Source organism: Pan troglodytes, chromosome 13, assembly GCF_028858775.2.
Source record: "Pan troglodytes isolate AG18354 chromosome 13, NHGRI_mPanTro3-v2.0_pri, whole genome shotgun sequence".
NCBI lineage: Eukaryota > Metazoa > Chordata > Mammalia > Primates > Hominidae > Pan > Pan troglodytes.
The window spans coordinates 57,405,187-57,429,085 of NC_072411.2; the positions used below are offsets into that span (position 1 = coordinate 57,405,187).

At 35.3% G+C, this 23,899-nt stretch overlaps 1 long non-coding RNA gene across 1 annotated transcript in view; it reads left to right on the top strand.

The window, feature by feature from the left end:
• The window catches only part of LOC134808086 (uncharacterized), a 47,330-nt gene that overhangs the window by 19,194 nt on the left and 4,237 nt on the right, over positions 1–23,899 (top strand). Inside the window, exon 2 of the long non-coding RNA XR_010150284.1 lies at positions 21,480–21,530. This is a non-coding gene — a long non-coding RNA (uncharacterized LOC134808086). The remainder of the gene's footprint in view (positions 1–21,479; positions 21,531–23,899) is intronic.

The following is a 23,899-nucleotide window of genomic DNA, read 5'->3' on the forward strand; positions in this document are numbered from 1 at the left end:
ACTCTGGAGTCAGAACACATTTTTATGCCAGCCTAAACAGAAAACGCTTAATTCATTTTCAAAAAGGGATGAAAGGGAATAAATGTAATGGGCACCTACTGTCTCCCGCAGGTTCCCATGGCAGCATAGCAGGCTCAAGAGCCATCAGACAGTGAGAAAAAAAGAGACACAGAATGGGAGGTGCTGGATCTCTTACATGGAATCACATCAGAGAGAAAGCAGGAGCTGAGGCAGTGTGATGTCTGGGAATCGAAGCAGAGGGACAGATCAGGAGAGAGTTGGGTAGGCTTCCACAGCACATTCCAGCCTCCTCATTTCTCATCTCCCTGACCTTACTTTAATGATCTCGGGACACACTTGCCCTCTGTCTTACACTTGCTACCCTCTTTCATCAATTTATTTCATTGTCTCTTTTCTGACTTTCTTCCCTCCTAACTTCATACATATGGAGACACTCTTGAAAGACCCTACGCACAAAAGTGCACACATTCTTCCTTTTAATCTCAGCACACCTTCTCATTGTATTCTGTTACACAAACTGAGGAAATCCCCAGCACAGTGTTAACACATCACTATTTTAAAAAGAATAAAATAGTTCAGATATTTTAGAGGCCATAGATTTATAGTGATTATACGTAGACAAAGCTAAAGAAACCTCATGTTGCAAATTATTTGTATTGATAAACAATGAATATGTTTCTATGGATCAGTAAGCAAATATACACACACATACACACATGGTTCTAAACAGGTCCTGTAATTGATAAACTGATCTTTTAAATGCCGATCAAAATATGTAATCTACAGTTTTCAGCTTTGCTCAGTCTTTCTCTGACTACTCTGCTAGTTTATAAAGGCCAAAGCTGACTGATGAAAAGATTGTGCATCTTTCAGTTCCTAGGTCAGCTCAGAGGGCTCACCTCCGCAAAATTCCTTATTAGTCACTTACATATTTTGCTTTACTTTGCTTGATGTGTTAAATATTGCTCAATAAATCAAGGGCTAAATTAGCTAACTACATTAACAGAAAGGTATTTATTTAATACTTGTGGAATTGTGTGCCCATCATTCATTTCTTCTTTCATTTGTACAGTCTTTCATATACTCTTGATTCTCTCATTTAAAAAAATATTAAATAGTAGCATAATATTGGACACTTTGTCATTTCCACTCTTGAGGAACTTATATTCTTGTTCATTATTTTCCTGAGTAGTCTAGTTAAAATAACCACATGGGGCATTAGCTAAAGATAAAGGTTTTCTTGCCTATCCTTCAGAGAGTCTGAGATGGGACCAGATAATCCTTATGCTTGAATATATTTGTGACACAATGTGGTATGGTGATAAATGATTTGTTGCCCAAGTTAATGGAGGTTGTGGTGTTTTAAAAATGGTTGTGTAAAAGAACTCCTGTATCAAAACTCATTTGAATTACTACTTTTCTGTTTTTAATAGAATCAATCTAAAAACTATACTACAATGATGATTTAAGCATACATGGGAAATCATAATTTGTGGGTTGTGATATCTATATAATTATGATGGGAAAATAAACACTTCGGTGCAGCAAAGGGGGCTAAAGTATTAACTACTTAATTCACTGGACAGAGTGTTTGGGACAATATCTTGAATGGCAGTAGAAAAAGGATAATGTATGTATCTTCAATATATTTTTAATATTATCTTCAATAATGTGAACTAACATTATCAATATTGTTCTAAAATACCCTAACATTATTAAATTTGGCATGGAACAAAATCAATATTTTTTCAAAAATATAGAATTCAAGACACTTTCCTAAGCTTACTAAATCACATTCTCTGGTGATAGAGAGTAGAAATGAGTATTTTTAAACAGAGATTTTTGATGCCCTCCCCACACCCCTACTCCCAGTCTTAGTTAAAAATCAGTGTTCTCATTGGGTAGTAAGGCACAGCAGTCCAGGGCAGGGAAGTGAAGTCCTCACTGACTGAACAAAACAATATTGAATTATGAGAAAATGAGAATAGCTATTACTTTCTATACCAGTCATAATTCATATTCATTTTCATAGTATTGATGGAAAGAGATAACAGATGGCCTCATCACCGTGAGTAAATGTTGTATGATCCACCCTCTGGGAGGAAAGCTCTGGTCATGTAAAACAATGACTAATTAATACATTTTATAGCACATTTTTTAATGTGTTAAGATGTGTAGTCTTCAAACAGATAACTTTTCTTAGCTGAGTCATACACTAATACTAGGTATAGTTAATGTTATAATTAGTTTTGCCTCCCCCGCCCAGGATCTACCATCTGAAAACACAAAAAGCAATTTTGGAGATATCCAAATACAATATTTTTTACAATGCTATAAACCTTTTGCCAAATTGTAGAAGAACATTTTACCTTTTCAAGAAAAGTATAAATATAACTCTAATCACGTATCACTATATGACCCGCAGAGGAAAGCTTCAACATACAGTACAAGATATTTTCTTTTTAATGGAATGTACAAATAAGATAAAATGGTATTTATTTTGATAAATTTATAAAAACCAACTGTGAAATATTTTTCTTCCACATAATTTACAACGTGGATATTTCAGTTGACATAATCATTATAAGTCTTAGTGTTGTTGAGACGGTTAAGTACAGTATTCTATATATTTTGTAAGTATGTGACACACAGTCTCTCTGTATGTTAGCACCCCAGAAAATGAGGAAATTAGAAAAGATGATATCAAGAACTTTTCTAGTTTGAGAAACAAAAATTTGAACAACGTCTATAGCCACATTATGAAAGGTCGAGAAATGATAGATGACAGACAGACAGGTATATGGATCTATAATCCATGGCTGTGGCTGAGGTGGCTTGGCATAGTACCATTAGATAGAGCTGTTAAACAAATGAAATTTACTTTCCATATTCTTCTTGAGTGCCAGTCAGTTGGATGTTTTTAATCATATGTGAATTTTCAGAGTCCTTCTAAAACCATTACTAGAATGTGAGAGGTTAATCCCACCTCCTGACCTCATAGAGCTGTGGGCCAGACCTTTGGAATTCTAAAAGGCAGTGAGGCTTCCTTTTTTCTGATTTAGTTTCACAGACTCCTGGGACATCAATTTTTAAAGGCCCAGTCAACAGATTACAGAAATCATTCAAGTTAAATTTTTATTAGGAAAAAAATACTTCACAAATACCCTTTTCTGTAAAAATATAAACTTAAAATATATTTAGCTGGAGAGGAATAGCAGAAGGTGTGGAGTAAAGAATTCAAAAGATTTTTGCAATGTGAATGTGCAGCCCTATGATTAAATAGTTTTTCTAGTGGTTCTGTCAAATAATTAGTATCAATTACTATTTCCAAAGGCACCAAAATACATTATAGATAATTGGCCAGAGCTCTTATAGAAAATGAGTATTGGGGAGATAACTATTGACAATAAATACAAGCACACTAAACAATGAGAAAATCTTCCATTAACTTCAATTAATTAAAAATAAGTTATGATATGTGTTGCACTCCAGCCTATTTATTTCTGAAGAGGTTACTAACTTATGTCAAATGTTCTTAGAATCTTTACCTTAAAATTAAACATATAAGGTTTATTTTCGACCTCAAAATTGCACTGTAGAAGTTATATCTTGATGTAAGGAAAAACTGGCTCTTGTTGTATGGGATTTCTTGTCATTTACGCAGAAAATATTTCCAGCCCCATCATTTGGGCCGCATCCCTTCATTTTCCATCCATTCCTGTGATCCCCTGGAGTCACAATGTCTAAAATCACAGTCAAATCACAATATCTGAAGGGGTTAGTTCACTGAGTGGTAGCTGCTCTTACAGTCTTGCCAGGATCAGAGTCACAGGGTGGTGGAACAAACCGCTTATGTGTGCTATTCTTGGTAAGTAAAGACATATGTTAAGCTAGAATTTGTATGTGTGTTTTGGTTTTTCTCTGATTGTGGTGAAGGATGGTGCAGTGTTCTCTTTGCATTTGTAAGGCAGTTGGTTGGAGTCAGGGTTTTGGTTTGTGCTTCTTGATCAAAATAAAGTAAAATAACCGCAATAAGCATCAAACACACAACCCTGGCACGTGATTGGACACAAACATAATTGAGCTGACCTAGGCTCAGACAAAACCAGAAGATGGCTGAACCTAAAACTCCTGACAGTTTAGCAAATTAACCCAATCCTCACTTACACATTTCATTGGTTTGGAAATCTTTCAGTATTTATGACAATAGACTTCTCATGTCAAAAATTGAAGCTGGGAAGAGAAGTGAACCTCCTAAAATTTTACAAAAGTTATTTTATCTGTTATTGTATAACACATCCCAGTACTAAAGCACCTCAGAAGGATCCAATCAGCCAGTTCAGGAAGATTTGTTGAATTGCTAGCAGTGAGCAGCTGTTAAATCACTGAGGTAGCCTGATCAATCTAGCAAAAATAATTATGGATGAGACACATAAAATATAGGAAAACGCAAATGGCAATACAGTGCAGTGACAGCAAGATTTTTAAAATATCTAGGCTTTCCAAGAGTGAGCACTAAATTTGGCCATGCCCAACTGCTACCTGTTCCTTCCCCAGTCTTCTCCACCAAATTAAGTAGCAGTGACATTCTTCCACTGAGCAAGAAGAAGGATTGAGCCATTCTTGACTCTTCTCTTTATCACACATCCAACTCTATTAGCAATTCTTTTAAAAATATCTGAAATCCAACCAGTTTTAGTTTTCTATCTACCACCAATTATTCCTCTCCTAGATTATTCCACCCTTAGCACCTGGTAGTCTATACTTAACACAGGAACTAGAATAACACCATTAACATATATCCCAGGTCAAGTTACACATTTATTCAAAATTCTGCAAAAGTTTGTCATTTTTTAAAGAATAACCTCAAATATTTCTCATGACTTAAAAGAGCCTATGTAATCTTCCCTCCCACTGTCAGCCACTGATGTCTGATCTCATCCCCAGCCACTCCTTCCATCCATCACTGCTCCCCCATCTCACTGACTTCCTTGCTATTCCTTGAGAAGCATCCTCCCACCTCAGGGCATTTCACTTACTGTCCTTTCAGCCCAAAACTCCTCCAAGATATGCTATGCCTTGATATCTTACTTTCTTTATGCCTCTGATTCAATGCTACCTTTTTTTTAGAACCCTTTGCTAATCACACTATTGAAAGCAGCAAGCACCCAACTCCCTATCCTGTTATCCTGCTTTATTTTACTTTATAACACTTAGCATTATCTGGTATACTGCATATTACTTGCTTATTTGCTAATTTTCCGTCTCTCACCTTTAGGATTTTATCTTGTTTACTGTTATATTGCCAATGTTTGAAAAGTGCAAGGAACATAGAAAATTGAATAGCATTCATTGAATAAATGATCAAGTAAACAAATGAATAAAAGAAATTATGTGTAAATGACGGGATGAATTGATGGACTGCAATTCTTACTAGTATCCTAGGGTTTTTCATATTATATTATTTAACCCTCATAACAGCCCATCAGAGTAGATAGTTTTAAACACATTTTACAGGTGAAGAAAAACTGGAGCTCAAAGAGATTAAATAAAATTTCCAATAGCAGTTAGTTGGCGTTTGTCATACATTTTGTTCATTCAATTCTTGATGTAAAATATAGTAGTCATTTACTGTCTGCCAGCCACTGAGATGAGTACGAGTTATGTAGTCTTTGCTCTTAAGGAGTTTAAAGTCTAGTAGGGTATACAAATAATGAATTAAATAGACAAGCACATACCTATATAATTATATATGGCAGTAAGTACATAAAATAAATAAATTGCATGCTGAATGCTGAGATAACATTCTCAATGAGATTTCAGGGAAGCAAAAGTTAAGCAAAAAAACTAAAGGATGACAATAAAACAGCAAACAAAAGAAGGGGAAGGACTGATGGGGCTGATAAAAGCATTCCAAAGAAAATAATAGACCCAAATCTTAAGGATCAAAAAGGGTTTTATTTGTCAGAGGAACAGAAAGAGACTAATTTTGCCAGAGCACAATTATTTAGGAGAAGCAGGACACGGGACAGGGCTGGGGACACATTATGTAAGCCTATGTTAAAGAACTTGGATTTTATTCCAACAACAATGAATGGTTGTAGTCAGGGGCTTGAGGGGAGATTGTGTGTGCGACCTGATACTATGGCTGATTGCTTTTTGGAGAATGAATTTAAGAGGGATTAGGAGAGGTAGTAGGAAACTCTTTTAAAGAGACATTTTTGTTAAGGCATGTGCATGCTTCTGAAAGTTCTACTAATTTTACTGAATTATATAATACAATATTTACTATCTTATAAGAATCATCTAGTACAGGGGTATTCTGGGTCTATTAAATGGTATGTATTTACTTTAAATTTTTAAATAAATTTTCAGAAATGCTTTAAAAATCTTCACATATATGCAACAAGATGTTAACATCAAAGTTTCTGCCCACATACCAAGTTGCAACAAATGCTACATCCCAAAGTAGTTGTAAGAATTGCTGATGCTGCAGGTACCCCTGTTCTCCTCAATCATACAAGGGAGAGAGGTGGGGGTAACCACCTCTTATCTCAGGTTTAGCAAGAGAGCCTCCATAGAGACCACACTGGGAGCTGACTATGCCTCCTCTGCAGTTGTGTGAATATGCCGGAGGAGGAAGGGAGGAAGGGTGTTGTTCTCATTATCTCCAGTAGTATCTCAGTATAACAGATTGGCTGCAGAGCTATTTGGATGGCAGCATGAAAGAGAGATGTGCTGCCTTGGAGTTGACCTGTAAAGCTATATTTTATTCAGCTAAAGCATATGCAAGAGTTTTTCATGGAAGCTTTTCACTTTACCTGATAACTGACAACATCCATAGAGATGTTATACATATTGTCTCCAAAACCATAGAGGAAGCATACTGCCTATGTCTCAAAACTTAGGGGGATAAAATGAAGCAAATTCTTCTTTGGTTGCCTTTTATTATCCCATATTATGGAACCCTGCATTTTTACTGTCTTTTCTCCTATCTTCTGGCCTATATATGTCTAAATAAGGCATCTAAGAGTACGTATTAATTCTTTCTTTCCAGGTTCTGTAAACATGATCATGAAAATAATGTAGAACCGTGTTATATTCTGTGGCATATAAAGATGATAATGGTCCTTAAAAACTATATGAGGTACACAGAAACAGAAAAATTGATGCTACCTGAGGAAAGTAACATTACTATTGATTATAATTCTATTTTTAAATTTACTATATTGTTAGAAAAGCAAATATCTGGTGATTTTTAATTATTACTCTTAACAATAAGAGACATCACTTCATGGGTTAGGGAACCAATGTAGAAATTCTTCCATTTGCAAAGATTATATATTCCAAGTATACATAAATTTCTAAAAGAAATGAACATGAATGTGTTTGTAGACCCGACAGCCCTACCATAAGTAACACTGGGCAAAACTCCATTAACAGCTAACCACTGAAATTTGATATATGGCTTTCACAGTCAATGTCTGGCTCCCCAGAAATCAGAAGTAACTCAAAGCCAAAATTCTGAGTGTTTTCCTTCTTCATTTCTAAGCTACCTAATAAAAAGCAATAGATAGATAGATACCTTTTAGGAATACTAATGGAAAGGTTATAGAACACAACTGTGATGTTATTTTGGTGTCCTTTACCCAGCCTCTTCATTTAAGGTACTCTTGCCATTTAAGCTGATTCAGGTCTTAGAATTGAGAACACTCAATGGGGTAGACCTACTGAAATCAGGAAGCCCTTTCTAGCCTACAGAAAGCATCCAGTAAAGTGTTCAAAAACAAAACCACTAAACAAACCTCATGTATTTTCTCTAATTAGTGTGTTTTTCAAGGACAATATATAAAAATTGTGTCTTCTGGGCCTCTTGTCATTAGTAGGGGGTGTTTGTATGGTTAAAATTGAGAAATTGATTCAATTATTTCAATTTCCTTAAAACTTTTATTTCCTCTACATCTTATTAAGGAATTTCTATTATTTCAATCTCATTTATTATTGATCACTATTGAATCCAGGTTTCAATAAATTGACCAAACGTTTGGAACCATTCTCAGCTATTTAAGTTAGGTTATTGCATACAGAATGCCTGGACAGTGTAATTTAATATTTATTTCATAATGTTATAAAATTATTTTCTTAGCTTTTTGGTCTAGCATTCATTCATACACATGGTCTTCAATGTTTTTTCTAGTTAATTAAACAAATCTGAAATTATTTTGGTATGTAATCCTTCTCTTCTGAATTTGACATTATAATTTGTCCTCTATAGGTTGCTGGGATTTGGGTCTGGATATGTCTCTTAAAAATGGAGAAATGTAGCCTTTGTGATGGCACTTTCCTATAGTCCCAGCTACTTGAGAAGATGAGGCAGGAGGACCACTTGAGTCCAAGAGTTGAAGTCCAGCTGAGGGAATATAGTGAGACCCTGTCTTTTAAAAAAAAATAATAAAATATGAAAATAAAAAGAAAAAAGAAAAATGGTACAGGAATTAAACAAATAGTTTCACCTTGAACTTAACTTCTCACAAGTGAAAGCATGACCAGATCTTCAAGTCAAGTATCAAATGCTGCCTCAGTCAGTAGAATAGTGTCCAATTTGGCAGGAGGTGGAAATTCAGAGTATTATGAAAATGGTTAATCCCCAGATAAATCCCATTTCAAGTTCCAATCAAAACTCTGTAGCATAAGAAATCTGGCAAGATATTAAATTCAATTAGCATTGCAAGTTAGCAACACATAGACTCAAACTTTGCATTTTGTTATTGGCTATCTCATTCCTGCCATTGAAATAAAGAGTTTTTATTTGTTTACATAGTCATAGAAATTCTGGATGTTTCAATCTGTACCATAATCTGAACATTTACATGTTTGAGCTTGCCTTTAACTTCTTTAAACTACAATTATGTGCAGTTTTTAATATTTACAAGACTTTCACATGGTTTTATGGCAACGGAAACTTAAATCATTATCAGTCCAACAAGAACTTTCCTGTCTCACATATCTCTACTTTCCAACCCTGTAGAGGTCATAAAACACATTAACGAAATGTTTAGGAAGACTGTTCTTTCTCATGTGGCCAACTTCTAGTCTATGGGAAGCACATACAAAACTTTGTCTTTAAAATTCTGAGAATGTAGGCCACCCAAATCCAGCTACCTGTTTTTGGTTTGCCCATCAGAATCAAGTTAGATAACATTTTTTTTTGTCTTTGACACTTATTACCACTTCATTCTGCCACTTCTAATAACTTAAGAGATTCTATTTAGGCTATCTGAGTAGTCTCATTGAATTGTTTCCTGAGGATTGACGTGGTAACTAGGCTTATTCTTATATTCCCCTTTGAAAAAGGAGAACTCAAAACACATGTGAAGTTCTTAAAAACCTTCTTTACAAACTCTGACCCTTTAATATATTCAATAAAGTTGCATAGCTTACGGGCATCTAACGAGTTCTCACACATAATCTTGGAAACTATCCCTTTATGTTTAGTATGTCACTTTGATGTCTTATCATTTTGGTCAAAATTTCTACTTTAATATCTGGTTATGTTAGGAAGATAATCCAGATGCTGGGCGGTTAACAAGACAGATTTCGACTATGGTAACTTTCCTCTAAATGTGCTCAGTTGTCAACTTTCCTTTTAAAGACTGACACAATATGTCAGTTGTGTTTTGAGCAGAGCAGAAGATGAAAAGAAGGCAACTGGCATTTACTGAGAATATGCCATATAAAAGGTATTCTGCTAGGTGCTTTCACATAAGAGAGGTAATGGATTTAGAAAAGAAAAAGTGTGAGGAAGTGGAGGAGGAGCTGATGTACTATTACTAGGAAAATATTTACATTGCTTTCATTCAGCGAGAAGATTACTAGCAGAGTGAAGAAGTCTCCCATCCTCATTAAATATTAGCTTTTGTCACTATTCTTTTTTCCTTTTATTTTTAGTTGACATGTAATAATTGTACTTATTTTTGGGATATAGAGTGATATTTTCATGCATATATACAATGTGTAATGATCAAATCAGGGTAATTAGCATATCCATTACCTCAAATATTTATCATTTCTCTTTTGTTGTCAGTTTTGTGTTCTCTCTCCAGTTGAATTAACATTTTTTTTCATACAGATGGGCAGGCTGTAATATAGATCCTTATGATTCAACTTTCAGTTCTCTCTTTAACTGTCTTTTCTTAGCTGACCCTCAGTATACTTCCAATCTTTAATCTCTGAATTAATTTGAGAAAATTCAATGAAAACACACACAAAATTATTAGGATAATTTCACATAAATGGACTCTTTCAAACTCTAAGAGTATGCCTTTCTTAATGTGTAAAAAAATACCAAACATTAGGTAAATTCCATTTTCACTGATGGAAAAAAGAAATTCTGATGCACATGCTCCTGTTTGAGCAGATTCTCCTGTTAATCAATGGGTCTTTCATTTTATGTATGAAATGTTCCCCAAAAATATACCTCAGATAATGTCTTCAAAAAGCATGGGAACAGACTATTTTTAAGGCACTGTAATTTTCACATATTTATATCATGGATAAATTTTACTCAATAACTTAAATACTTTTACTTATGTATCACTGTCTTTGGTTAGCTCTAATTTGAAGGGATTGGTTTTTTATCTACATTTGCTTTGGACACAGTTTTCAATCAGAAAATGAGTTATGATTGGCTTCCAAGAAAGGTGTTGTCCTGTATTCTACTAATTTTAGAAAGTACACAGGACCAGTCTCAGAATGGAGTATGTGCAAACACCATATTATTTACAGCAAACTAAATATAATGCCTTGATTTGGCACTGCCTGCTTGATATTTCTCTTGAAAACTGTTACATATGTTTGTTTTGAGTTTCTGCCAAAATAGCAAGATTGTTAAATATCTTTCATGTACTTCTTGTTAAATGCAAGGAAAGAATTATAGATTACCTTAGCTTAACTTTTATACAACACTCCAATGGGCACTAAATCTTTTGGAAGAAAAAATAAATATTCAAATTATAAAGAAAAAATTACTATTGTAATCACAAATGTATTACGACTGTTAACATGCCAATATTCAGTTTAATACCTAAACCACCTCTACCCATAATAATGTGACTCATTTCTAAATTACATGTAGAATACAGTAAGATTGTAATTATGCGGGGGCTGATTATCTAGGTTGTCAATTATTCAAGGCTTTTGCCTCCCTTCTTCTTCTTCCTGCTGTCCACCTTTTGGACAGTTATCACCTTGTTAGTATTTCTACTCCTTGCTTGTTAGTGAGATTGGCAGGGGAAGGGAAAAGGTGTGAAAACTTAAATCAGTAGATATTATTACTTGCAAGAATTTTCCATAAAAATTGGTGTGGAAGAGTTCGAAGCTAATTGCTAAAATCACACTAGGGATATGTGTATTTCACTTATTCTTGTTTATCCAGTCCTCCATGTATCGGAGAGAGTTATAAGTAAGATGTAAGCTTTCAAGGGGCAGAAAATCATTTCTGATAGAACTTTCTAAGAAAAATATTGTAAATGGAAACTATCTGAAGAACCTTATATAAAATAACCAATCTTAATAATTCAAATTTTTGTGCTTCAGGCAATTATATTACCAAATATTATATTTGCTCCCCAATGGAACTGTTCAAACACATAATTAATTAAACATATACAAAATATACTTGATGTGGCTTTTTCTTTGGGAAAAATACAAATCTGAAAGTGAATGTTTCATATATTTATATTTTTCAGGTATTACAGCATATAATCTATAAGTTTAAATATTATGATCTCTTGTATTTAATTTTTTATTTCTCCTTTCAGCAAATCTGGGTATATTTGAAAGTATTTTCCAGTACATATTTTTAAACGATATAAAATTCACCTGAATTAGAACATATCCCTTTTTTTCACTTTCTCTAAATCTGAAAACTTCATGTAAACATTAACTTTTCAATTATTCACTCATAAAATATTTATTGAACAGTAACTCTAAACACAATACACAGCAGACATTGGAGATAAAGTGGTAAGCAACCCAGACATTGCTTTGCCCTCACAATGCCCCCAGTCCAGCAAAGACAGATATTAGTCATATAATCCCACAATCTCTTTTGCACTCACTATTCAAGGTGAACCCTACCAAAGAATGTAGAGAGCAGAAGGAATAATCAAAGTACTCAGGTTTACTAGACTCCTGCAATTTCCGGCCAACTAGTAGAGTCCTTGAGTGAGACTTTCCCTAGGTCCTCTATTACCACCCTGAAGCTGATAATTGGAACGTATGAATCAATGTGGAGTTACAACAACATGATTTAGAATGATACATTTTGGAGACAGTGGGAAAACCAGTAGGCCTATAATATTCAGAAATCACCTATATACATGCTTGATTTTGTATATTTGTTTACAACCTGCCAGCGTTCTCTGTTTTCTCTTTTGTCTTTGGTGAGGATCCCCGTTAGTACTATTCTCAGTGATCTGTTTTTTTTTGTTGTTGTTGTTTGTTTTTCCTGCCAGTTTCCGAAATACCACTTTTTAAAATGCCTGAATTTGACTTGAATGTTCATATTATTATATTATTATGGGAATGGTTTATTGTTTTAAGCTTCCATGTCTTGCAATGGATAGGTTTTCTGTAGTGCAGTTGATAAAAATTTATCTTAGACTTCTATCACTAAAAAAGGGTTAAAAGAAAGCATTTATATGCACTTCGTGTTCCCTCTCCAATTGAATTAAACCTTTTCTTTAGCTGGGCAGTCTGTAATACAGACTTACAATTTAACTTTCAGTACTTTCTGAAAGTTACCTTTCTGTTATATCTTATATGTCCAATTTATGGTTGATAATAAGCAAATCTTTTTTAAAAATACTTACTATTATGATGGGTAGTGAGTGATCCAGATGGTGTCATTCAAGATGGTGGAGACTTTGTCATATTGGATACTTGATGACAATCTCTGCCCTGACCTTCTTTGAATATGAAGCCTGAATGGGAAATAACTTTTTGTGTCTTAACTGAGAACCTGGTTTGTTTATTAATGCAGCCTAGCCTGGCCTATCCCACTATTATATTTTTTAAAATACCAGTTATCCCTATGATATGTCTACTTACTTCTAAAGTAGGATTAAAAAGAAAACTAATTCCCAATTATAATAATTATCAACAGACAGGCAGCTATAAGGTACTAACAACGGGGGAAGTGGCATTTTCTCTTGTGTGTTATTCCCATCTAAGTTGTTTACAGAAGGAAAACAAAATGTTATTAATAATAATTTTAATTAAATATTTTATGTAGTAAGAATTTCTATGTTTTGTATGTACATGTATATTTAGAAAAAAAATTGAAGATTTTATTGAATAGAAGTCTTTCCTTGTAGACTACAGTAATTGAGCCCACCCATTACATTACTATGGAGGGATAAGAAGATTTTGATGGTTACAGTAGTCAGATGCACTTTCACATAGAGTTTAATCAAAATTAGGGTCATGATTAAAGCCATTGGAGTTATTAATTGAAATATTTTTCTAAAACATTAAATTTTTTAAAATATATTTTCAAGTGAAATAGAATGAGAACATTTGTGTCCTCTTGAGGTGATGACTCAGGCATAAAATGGAACACAAGATGAATACTTACCATCTTGATAGTCAAAAGAGGTCCCGCTCTGTGCTTCTGAGACAACGAGGGACTTGCCCATTTGAATCATGTTTATGACACATTTTTCCTTATCTGGACATACCTATGCCAGAATATGTTCAGTCTACACTTCTGGAACTTGATCAATCTCTTCCTTACATTTGTCAGGAACTCTCTAATTGCTGATTAGGAACATGCAAAATTTCTATTATGTACACTGACAATATTCTGTTTAATTAGCGAGGTCCTCTGGGAGTCTATTTCCTCTAGTTAAGACACTGAGTATGCTGACACCCTAAGCCCAAATGACAAAAAGCAGCAGCCTCTAGCTTGTCTCATGCCAAAGCAAGTAGTCACTGCACCCGGCAAGTTGACATATCTATGGTTCTTACTATCCATGACTATTTTATGGATTTATGCTACAGCAAGGACCAATTTTTCATCAGGGATTAATTCCATTGATGTTAAATTACATGATTATGCTTTTAAAAATGACACATTAACCAGGCGCGGTGGCTCACGCCTGTATCCCAGCACTTTGGGAGGCCGAGATGGGTGGATCGTGAGGTCAGGAGTTCGAGACCAGCCTGGCCAACATAGTGAAACCACATCTCTACTAAAAATACAAAAAAATTAGCCAGATGTGGTGGCAGGCCCCAGTAATCCCAGCTACTCGGGAGGCTGAGGCAGGATAATCTCTTGAACCTGGGAGGCAGAGGTTGCAGTGAGCCGAGATCTCACCACCGCACTCAAGCCCGGGTGACAGAGGGAGACTCTGTCTCAAGAAAAAAAAAAAAAAGACACACCACATTTCAAAAGATTGATACATGCTGTGAACACTTTTGCTGACTACAAAGTTAGAACAACGTTCACAGACTGCACACTCACTTTTGACACTAACTGTGAGAGTGCTGGCTACTGTATAGTTAGAGAAAAAAATCCACACAAGATCCTTCTCTCTTCCAACATCAACTGGAGGATTGGAAATTTCCCAAACCACCCTGTTTTGGTCAGTCACTAGAAGGACTCTCCGAACTCATTGAAAGCTATTATAGTCATAGTTGTGGTTTATTACATGAAAAGATACTGATTAAATCAGCCAAGAGAAGAGGTGCATAGAGTGGAGTACAGAAAATACTAAATACATTGTCCTCTCCCCATCAAATCAAAATACATTACTTTCTGAGCATCAGTATATGACAGTGCACACAAAGTACTGTCAAGAAGGAAGCTCACCTGAACCTCAGTGCATGGAGTTTTTATTGGAAGTCCATTATACAAACATGATTCATTAATAGATTGCCCGTATGGTTGATCTCAGTCCTCAGGTCAACTGATCCTATGTGGCACAAAGCTTCTATCTGAAGTCATACTGTTATTTTTTGGCTAGCTTGAGGCCCCCAGGCAAACCAAGATTACTGATCAGGAACTGAGGGCAAAGGCCAGATCTCATTTGGTGCAAGATTAAATTCTTTCCTACACATACGTACAGTTTACGATTTTGCAACTAATCTTTAAAGGATGATTCTGTGTCTTTTATTTGTTTTTATCTAATATTTATACATTTTTGTCTTAAAAAGGAAGCTGTTTCTAAGATATTTCTAAAAATTCTTAATCCATCTTTAAAATCTGTATTATAAAGATATTAACACTTTTTCCTGTATAATTCCCATTATGACTATTTCTAAAACTAAATACTGACCAACTGTTGCTGTCACTAGCAACTTGGCAGTAATTCTGACTTAAACTGCCATGTGAGTTGTGTGTGTGTGTCTGTGTGTGTGTGTATGTGTTTGTCTTTATGTTGTCAATGTAAGATATCTTCTGGTAATTCTACCAGGTTATGGAAGTCAGTTGATCAAATAATGGGAACTATACGCAAGTTATTGAATTGGGTCACATGAATTTAATTGTAGGCATACTAATTGGTATGAAGAATCTTAATTTTGTTTTTATTAAACATAATCAAATTATATTTAAGTAGATAAGTATAGGTCATCTATTTAGCAAACAAATCTATTTATTGATAGTATGCATACCGTTTAACCCATAATTTTTTAAAACTAAATTTCTTATGCGATCTAGTAGTATGCACTTAATAAACAGCCGTGTTTTGAACATATATTTAAAGGCCTTAATAATTACACTGTTAAAATTATTGGCTATTGTTCACATTTTTATATACATCATACTGTCTGTTTCTTGAATTAATCCAAAGTCTTTATGTAAAGGACACCAAATGAGAAATTTTGCAAAATGACTATATGCACATACAGTTAAGATTCAGAAGATAGCAGACATGTAAGGGAATCATGTTTCCATATCCTTCAAACACTGAGCTTCTTAATCTAAGCTAATGAATTGGACACACAAGTAAGAAAAATCAAGAGAGTTATTTTAGCTTAACTAAAAAAAAATCCCAGAATATCTATGCTATTTACAAGGTCTATTCCCCTAGTATCTGGGCATAATTCAAAGAAATAGGTGGGTATATTATTAGTCTTACCAGACAGGTAAGAAGTAACCTTTGAATTTCTAGTGAAATTTTAAGAAAAATATATGATTTTTCACATTCATTATTTAGCAGATAAATAAGGATACTTCCTTATTATGCTAGGATGCTGACACAGAAAACAGACCAGAATGAAACTCTTTTTTTTTTTAAGTAAGTGAGAAATTGTAGCATTACTTTTCCCTTCTCTCTCTCTCCTTTCTTTCTTTTTCTACCTATCTTGTTTTTTCCTTTGTAATATAACAATGTGTCACTCACATGTTCTGAAGTCCTTCAATGTAAAAGATGCATGTCCCTCCTTCTACTCCTGATCATTATCCCCATCCCATTACATTTCATTAATTTAAATTTTATTTAGCTCCTGTATTTCTGAGTATATTATTATGCTTTTCTTTGCATTTTGTAATTGGAAAACTATATGATTGCTGATATCTATATCTATATTGATATATATTGATATAAATATATATAGATTATTTTTTTGAGACAAGGTCTCATTCTGTCACCCAGGCTGGAGTGCAGTGGCGTGATCAAGGCTCACTGTAGCCTCCACTGACTAAGTTCAACCAATCTTCCCACTTCAGCCTCCCTACTACCCGGGCCCACAGGCATGTGCTACCATGCCCAGCTAACTTTTTTATTATTTGTAGAGATCGGGTCTTGATATAATGCCCAGGTGAGTCTTGAACTCCTGGCCCAAAACAATACTCCTGCCTTGGCCTCTCAAAGTGCAAGGATTACAGGCCTGAGCCACCGGGCCTGGCTGGTGAAATATCTTTTTTTGTTGAAAGGATAATGGAAAAACATTTCATATTTTAAAAGCACTAGGGTTGTTAGTGAATGTAAAGTTACTAATTTTATATCAGCAAAGATAGAAAATTGTGCTTAAATTCAATTTAACTATACATTTGTAATGGAATTGGTATACTACATCGTAATGGATGCCAAGCAACAAAATATAAGATATTATTAGAACACTGCTGTAAAAATTAAAACTATTATAGAGTATTAATTTGCATTGGGCATTTGTAAAACATTAGAAATCTCCAGAGCAGCTGAGCTATATTTTCGCATTCTATACTTTCCCAATATAGAGTCATAGAGGTAGTTATAAAAGAGGGAAAAATTAGGTTTTAAAAGTACTACTACATGTTTTAGAGTTTTTGATTATGCTAATGTACTTTGAAATGGAGAGGATGCTTCAGGGATTTAGGATATAGTGGTTTCCTTAGCTTATTTGACTATGTAACCTATGTTCCTGGGAAACCTGAAAGTTACTTTGTGGATCAACCAAGTAATTTACCATTGTCTAATTCTAATGGCCTAGAAAGCATTTTATCATTTCATCTGTTAAACAGAATGATTTTAGGGCCTCCCTTCTGGATCTAAATGACTTAGCTCCTACAAAAACAATTCCCTAGTAGTGAAGAAAATGTTAATATTATGGGAAATCAATTATCATTGTACTTATATGTCAATGGTGATGTATTTTTGTTCTATGAGTAACATTAATTGAAGATATGGGTATAATTGAACTCATGAAAGAAAAAGGATCTTTTCAGAAGGCAGCAGCATAAAAAAATAACTTGAGTACTAACATCTACAGAATTGTTGAAATTAGCAATGAAGGAAAGAGACCACAAGATATGCAAAACTGAACTAATTTTCAGAAGAGCAATAAATATCCTTATATCTTATCTGAATTGTACTTGAAGTATAAGAAAAAGCAACCAGGCTTTCTCAGGTTAGTCAACATTACGAAGATAAGACAGGAATTATAAAGAACACAGTAAGTATAAACAATAAACTGTTGTGTCATGATTTAAAAGCAAATGTATAGCATTTAACTTATTACCTTATTGAAGTTATATATACTTTTACATATTCAGTTTAAATTTAGAAAGCTGCTTCATGCTAAATTGTTATGCAATTTATAGCTGATAAAATATGTTTTTAAGTGTTAAAATTTGGACCTCAGCTCCTAGTGTTATTTATTTGTGATATAAATCAACATGATTTTTATCACTTTGGCTTACATTATTTTTTTCAAGCATTATAACCCACCATTAGGTATGAAAGCTGTAGTCAACCTGTGAAAAACTAACACTGATGAAATGAAAAGAAAAATAATGGACATAGAGAGAATTTGTTCTAATTTGAGCAGGGCCTCTTTCCAGTGTTTATTCAGGAAAACATTAGGAAAAAAAAAACAATGTTTGAAATGTCTTAAACACAAGAAGATTAGGCTTTCAGTGGCAATTCTTATCTGCGTGTGGGCTGCAACAATTAGGCATTGATTTCTGCTATTTCTGAAATTGCATTGCAGCTATCTCCTTCTCTTTTTTTGATTTCGAAAGACAGATGTTAACTTAGCTTTAAAGAAATCACCCTATTTCCAATTGCTGTACACTGCCTTTGTTACTAAGCATTCCCAAGTGATCATAAATAATTTTAAGTTATGTTTTAGTCTATTTGAGGCTCTGGGACTAAAATGTCAAATTAGAAAGAGAAATATGGGCCAAGTATCTTCCCTTGTGTCTTCTCCAATAAAGTACTCTAAAATTGAGGATCCTCAAATGTTTGAGTCAGAATCCAAAAAGCTTGAGCAAAGACACTGAAATTTTATCAATGCTGATTGACATTTTTCACATATTGAAGGCAGTATCAAGATATCCCATGAAGAAAATAAGTATATAATCTTGTACATGCAAAATACCAACATAAGCATTCCAGTAACTTTATTATTGCAATAGGTGATTGACACAGTTGGTATAAATAGTGAGTGAGTATGTAGGCAAAGGAAGAGTTGATTTGATTGACAACCTCCAGGCTTGAAGCATTTTACAACTATGCATCTGATGTTGCAATAACTTTGTGAAAGGAAAGACACACAGGAAATCACTTCTCTCAGGTTAAGTTTATAGCCTTAACATTTTGAGTTTTATTAAATACTTTATGCTATGGTTTAATATCTGTCCCCTCCAAAACTCATGTGAAATTTAACCCCCAATGTGGCAGTATTGAGAAGTGAGGCCTTTTAAGAGGTGATTGAGTCATGAGGGTTCTGCCCTCAAGAGTGAATTAATTCATTCATAGATTAATAGATTGATGGATTAATTGGTTAATGGATTAGTGAGTTATCATGGGATTGGGACTGGAAGTTTTATAAGAAGAGGAACAGAGACCTGAGCTTCCATGCTCAAGCCTCTCGTCATGTGATACTCTGTGCTACCTGGCTATTCTGCAGAGTCCCGACCAGCAAGAAGACTTTCACCAGATGTGACCTCCTGATGTTGAGCTTCTCAGTCTCCATAACTGTAAGAAATAAATGGCTTTTATGTGTAAATAACTCTTTTCCAGGTATTCTGTTATAAGCAACAGAAAATGACTAAGACACTTTAAAAATATAATTTTAAAAAATATATACAAATCCATTTTGTGTACTTCCAATTTATGGAAGTTTGGCCATTGAAGTATATAGGTATTAAATATACAAATATTATGTGTGTGTTTGTGCCCATATGTCTATATTCATATGTAGGTACACATGCATGTATTCATCACTATCTAACTAGCATCTATCTACATTTTCTTGCTTCTCTTCTAGTTAGTTCTGATCTTCTCACTATGTTTAGTCAATACAAGTGTGGTAGAAATGTTTGTTATATTTCTGTTTCTTCAAAAGAAACATGTTACAATCTTCTGTCTCCTTTCTCCATGGTTGTACTTGGAACACAGCATGAATTTAGGACTTCTTTCAGTAGTCATTCTGTGCCATATGGATATAAACCAATGACTTAGAGGGAAGGTCCTCAGAATGCCTTCAGGCTGGGAGGCATATAGGAAGCAGTCAGTTTTTACAGGAATTGTGTGAATCTCTAGAGTGGGCTGAAAGGACAGGCCAGGACACTGACAGGGACCTAGGTCTCTGATGTTTTGTGAATTACCAAATGTGGCCTGGACTGTCTACCTGTAGATTTAATTTACATTAAAGAGAAACAAATTCTGATCTTTTTAAAGGAATTATCTTAATGTTTCGAACACTAAATTGTTGGATCTTAGGCTTCTTTTTACACCTTCTTTACAGAAAAAAAGGAAGGAAGAAAGAGTCCTTTTATTTTAGAGATGCATACTAATTCATGAAATGATATAAAGTTGAGGATTTTCTCAAGGAAAATTTAGTGTGAATGCTGAGTATGTAGTAGTGAAGGAGATATGGAAGGATGAAGTAAGATCGGTGTGTATTGATTCTTGGAGCTGGGGGATATGTATGTAAGGGATATGAAGGTCCTTCATACTGTTTTTTCTACATGTTTGAAAGTTTCAATAATAAAAACTGAGAGGATGTACTGAAAACATCCAGAAATGGGGCATGTTTGGGGAGAAAGGAAGGGGAAGATAAAAAGAGAAGGCAACAAACACAACACAGAGAGAGAGAGAGAGAGAGAGAGAATGAATGCCAGAAGACACAGGCAGAGAGAAGTAGAAATAAAAATGGAATACAAATTGCATCAGACTTTTCAAAAGTAACCTTATTCATAGTTTACTGTGAAGAAATTCCTTTAAAATTATGAAAGAAATTTAACTCAGAATTTTATATTTGGTTATCAAACAAATGTAACAATAGAATTGAGGCTTACTTTAAAAAAAAAAAAAACAAGGTCCTCTTTTTCTTGGCAAGTATTGGAGAATCTTCTTTTCAAAATGAAAAGTAAACCAAGGGAAAGACATCAGATTCAAGAAACAGAGGAGCCAACATAGAGCAAGAAAAAGGCAGTATGAAGATGACAGCGATGGTCTGCATCTAAAATTCAACCAGGCCAGATTAGATGTCAAAGCAAGTGGGAGACTATGAAGCGGGAAAAACATAACTGATAGATTAGCTAATATCAATATCAATATCGATATCAAATTGAGCTTTCGAAAAGTATTTGTGGTCATTGAAAAATCTGCTGGAGCATTCTTTTAAAATAGTAAAATATTTAGAACATTAAGTAAAATTGAGGTAGAAAAATAGGGTCTGGAGGCAGGGAACATAATGCCAATTCATACTTCAGCTATAGCAGGAAATATCCTCTCCATAGGATGTTTGCCATAAATGACTTTATAACTTTACTTCATCCTCTCCATTTACATAAGGCATACCCAAGAAACAAATGGAATCCTCCAGGGGGTTTTTAAACTCCCAAAAAATCTGAAACAGGGCCTTTGATCACCTATGCTCAGGCCCACTCTCAAATTGTGGAGTGTACTTTCATTTTCAATAAAACCCTTTGTTCCTTCCTTGTTTTGTTTGTGCATTTTGTCCAGTTCTTCAAGATGCCAAGAACATGGACACCTTCTACCAGCCAGGAGGAAGAGGTAAGCCCAAAATTTGGGATTTATTTTTCTCCCTTTCTGCTCCATACAGTGGCTCTCTCTCTCTCTTTTCCTTTCCAACTTGGGACCTGTTAAATACAGTAAGAAGTTCTTCTTCAAAGGTTTAGCTAGTTTAGTTTCCTTGTTCTTTTTTCTCTACTTTCAAGGCCAAACTTCCTTGCTCTCTGTGCCTCCCTGTCTTGGTTTCAGTAAACAACTCTCCCCCTCTGGTCTTTATCTACAGAGCCCATATCTGCTACTCACTCTGTAAATTACCCCTCCCTTCACAACACCTCTTCCCGCGAAACCTGTCCTTCCTGCCAGTGTAACCACATTCCTGCACTTTTCAAGTTAGCCAACTGGGTTCAGCTTAGATTGTGCAGTCCAGCTCCAACCAGTGGAGGCAGGACACAGTAGCAGGGACAAGCCACATTAGGGATAAAAATCCCTTCCCTCCTTTGTTTGGGGTGCTCTCGTGGCGACCAGACCTGCGAGATGCACCCTTCTGCAGAAGTAAATTTGCCTTGCTGAGAAATCCTTTGTTTAAGTGCTTGTTTTCTTTGTGACTCTGAGCTTTACTTCCAACAGGACGCTTGGTGGGCAGCACCTAAACATGGAAGCAACTGCAGGTTTCTGGCCATGGCCAGTGAAAGTAAGGTGTTTCCATGTAGACAAGCCTGACCACCACCACCCAGTTCACTTAAGGGACCAGGGTCTTTTTCATTTTTATTTTCTTCTATTTCTTTTCCAGTCTTTCAGCAGCCGTTTACTAGTAGCTCCTTGGAAACTGAGGGCAATTGGCTGGGGTCACTTCCTGGTACTGCCTGAAGGTTTAGGAATGAAATGGAATAATTGCCCCCCAAAAGGGAGAAGGGTCTTTTTTTTTTCAATCTTTTCTACTTGCACAAGTTCCCTGATCCTTAAGTGTGGTGCAACTCAGAGCAAACTCTCACATGTTTCAGGCAACTTAAACCTTCTTTTCATATGCTAAATTCTTCCCTTATTGTACTCAACTGGCTAAGGTATAAAAGGCCAACCTGGCATCCAGTTCACATTACAGTTCATGGCTGTTCTTATAAAGCTCATAGTATGTTCTGGAGGGAAAACCCTGCATGTGGTGCCCACCTAAAGCCAGAGACGTCTGGAACTCTAAAATCGAACCCCACAAGAGGATGCTCCGTGGGTTCTGTGGACCCCAACCACTCCAAAGAGGATGCTCTTGGCAGAGTTTCTGAGGTCTAATATTAAGCTCTCCTTAGAATTTTATATTGAAGTTGCAATGCTGCTTGGCCCCAACATTGTTTGAAATCTGGAGTTCACTCTTGAATGGGAAAGTGGACTGGCTTTGCATGTACCCAGGCTTTCATGCTGCATTTCTAAGCAGGGGGCCTGGTTGACATGTGATGTCCTCCTTTGGTACTGTTTGGCCCCAGGTCTCTTTAGAGTCTGGGGAGGTTTGGCCTTTAAAAATCAAACTGCCATGGAGACTGCTTTACCAGAAATTTTGGTTCTCAGCTTTCACTGGATTGTCTACTGGCACAAAGCAAAGCCGGCAAGCTTGTATTGCTATCTCATGGCTAACGTTCCAAGCTATTGGATCTTCATTTATGTGTGATTGTACATGTCTAGATGTGTTTATTTGTATGTACCCTTATTGTTATATGTTGTGTCTACCAAATTGGCTTATAGTTAAAAGAGAACTCATAAATTAAGTAAATAAGTCTAAGCAATTTTCAAGTTCACGTGACTTAAAGTATAACCACTAAACAAGCTACCTTTAAAATTATTGGTAGAATAAAAATAGAAATGCCTTCAGAATTGTAAGCATGCATTTTTTCTAAATTTTATGTTTGTTTTTGCTAGATATTTTAAAATGTCAGTGTTAATTCAAGCTGGGAGCTGCTTGGGGCTAGCCTGCCCCCCATTCTATCCAAAGTCTCACTGAGATATATGCGTATCTGATTGCTTCCTTTAGAAAGGCTAATCAGAAACTCAAAAGAAGGCAAACTCAAAAGAAGGTGTCCCACCTGTGATCTGAAAGCCCCCAAGCCTCCTGGCCTGGAGTTTTCCCTTGTTTCTGGACCAAACCAATGTTCATTTTACATATGTTGATTGATATCTCAAGTTTCCCCTGTTAAAAAATTGGCCGGGCACAGTGGCTCACACCTTAATCCCAGCACTTTGGGAGGCTGAGGCCGGCGGATCACTTGAGTTCAGGAGTTTGTGACCAGCCAACAAGGTGAAACTCCATCTCTACTAAAAATACAAAAAGCAAATTAGCTGAACATGGTGTTGGGCGCTTATAAGTAATCCCAGCTACTTGGGAGGCTGAGGTAGGAGAATCACTTGAACCCAGGAGGCGGATGTTGCAG